Here is a 2,093-nt window from a genome sequence, read left to right as displayed (position 1 = left end):
TTTGGTCACTGCTATGATTCTATACAGTTCTTTCTTCTCACTCATTGTTCAGGTCAGTATTTTAGTATAAAACTGATAAATAATCAATGAATAATTTCTTTGTTTATATTTTCCAGGTCTCTTTAATGGCTCTGAACTATCCATTTCTTAAAGTTACCATGTTAGTATTGTTAAAAGTTCACTCCAGGGCTGGAGAAATGGCTCAGTGGTTAAATGCGCTTGTTGCTCTTCCAGAGGACCCAGCGTTCCCAACACTCAAAGCAGGAGGCTGCTCCCAGGAGACCCAAACTCTCCTAGCCTCGGAGGGCTATCTATCCTCCCCATATGCACATCTATCCTCCATGAGCACATTACAGAACAGCTCTTGTTTGTCTGGGCTTGTGTTTCAGTTTTCCTTGCTTTCTTCTTTTTTTCTTCAAAGTTCTCTGGCCTGTTTTCCCTTATAAACCTTCCTGCCATTAAAGTAGCAAAAGTAGATAGGAGGGAAAACAGATATTGAAAACTGCATAAAGCGGAAGGTAATGGAAAGGCCCTTTCCCCGTGGGAGACTAGGGCTGTCTGTGGGAGATTAGGTCTGTAAGTATAACCGCAGATATTATTATAAAACTAGGCTTGTTTCTTCCTCTTTTTGGAATGGTTGATTACATATATTCATTGCTGTGTGGAGTTAAAGGTTGCTCGTGCTGGCTTGTTATGGCTGGCTGGGCTTCCTTATTTCTCTCAGGCAGAGATGAAATTCACCTACCCCTTGATCAAATGCCCCATAGAACAATGAAATGGTGCCACCTGCCATGTGAGTGTATAGGCATTTGGGGGTGTGCTTATGTGAGGAGGTCATTCATGGAGGCCAGAGATCAACCTCAGGTTTCATCCCTCAGCAGCTGGCACCTTGCTCTTTGAGATAGAGACTCTCCCTGGGTCATTAGATTCACCAACAAATCTCAGGGATCCTCCTGTCCTTACCTTCCCAGTGCTGAGATTACAATCACAGGCTGCCATGTCCAGGACTTTACATGGGTTCTGGGGATCAAATTCAGGTCCTCAGTGTTCAGAGAGTGAGGGACTTTGGAGCCTGCAGTCTTCATCCTTCCCCACCCCCACCCCCCAGAGCTCATGATCTATGTGGAGAGGAGGCAGACAGATTGTAAAAGCCAGAGGTGGTGGATGACTCCAAGGAAAGAGTGCCTCCCAGACACAACAGGACAGAGTCCCATTTAAACTCACAGAGACAGCAGCACTCATAGGGCCTGCACAGGCTCAAGACTGTCAGTGTGCCAGCCCTGACGGGGTAAAATGGACACAGGGTCCCACTCCTAACCAAGAAGCCGTTTGCAATTGATACCAGCTAGCAACGAGAAGAGCAGCTTTCTCCAAAGGAGTGTCGCTGGGAATATCAACCACACTCCAGAACAGACTCCATGCCCGGAAGCAGCCGGCCAATACCAGACAATCTCTATGTTGTCCCCTGTTCATGTGAGCCGGGTTGCATCGCTTCCACCGTAGCTGTTGTCCTAAACAGAGTGGACGTTTGCCTTTTGCCATATGTGTGTGTGTCCTTCTTGTGTGTGCATACTCACGTGTGCGTGCATGGGTGGTGGTATGGGGATATGTGGACATGTTCTTGTGATTATGTGTACATATGTGTGAATGTGTGTAGAGGCCAGAGGACAGCCTTGGCCCTCTTTCTTCAATGGCTCTCCACCAAGCCAAGAAAAACTTTTAAAACACGTCTTTCAAACTGGACCTCTTGCAGACCAGTGTCAAGAGGAAGAGAAACACTCCTGACTGCTGCAGAAAACAGTGGACAATCAGGGCGGCTATAAGGGGAGCCAGAGCTGAGCTTCTCCTCAGCTTCTCCTCAGGGCAGTGGGCCACTGTGAGTGGCAGGAGAGTGGTGTTCAGAGGCTAAAAGTACTCATTCTGTCATTGTCACTGCAAATGACAAATCCAGCCTCTATGTCTCCATTCTTTCATCTTTAAAATCTGGGTAATCATGCTACCTACTTCCAAAAAGCTAATCCACCTCAGGACTAGGACCAAGGCCCATCCCCATCACACTGAAACAACTGTGTGTGGCTTATCTCTCATTCTCT

Source organism: Meriones unguiculatus, chromosome 18 (assembly GCF_030254825.1).
Source record: "Meriones unguiculatus strain TT.TT164.6M chromosome 18, Bangor_MerUng_6.1, whole genome shotgun sequence".
NCBI lineage: Eukaryota > Metazoa > Chordata > Mammalia > Rodentia > Muridae > Meriones > Meriones unguiculatus.
The sequence above is the reverse complement of the archived record's forward strand: the minus strand, read 5'-3'. Positions refer to the sequence as shown.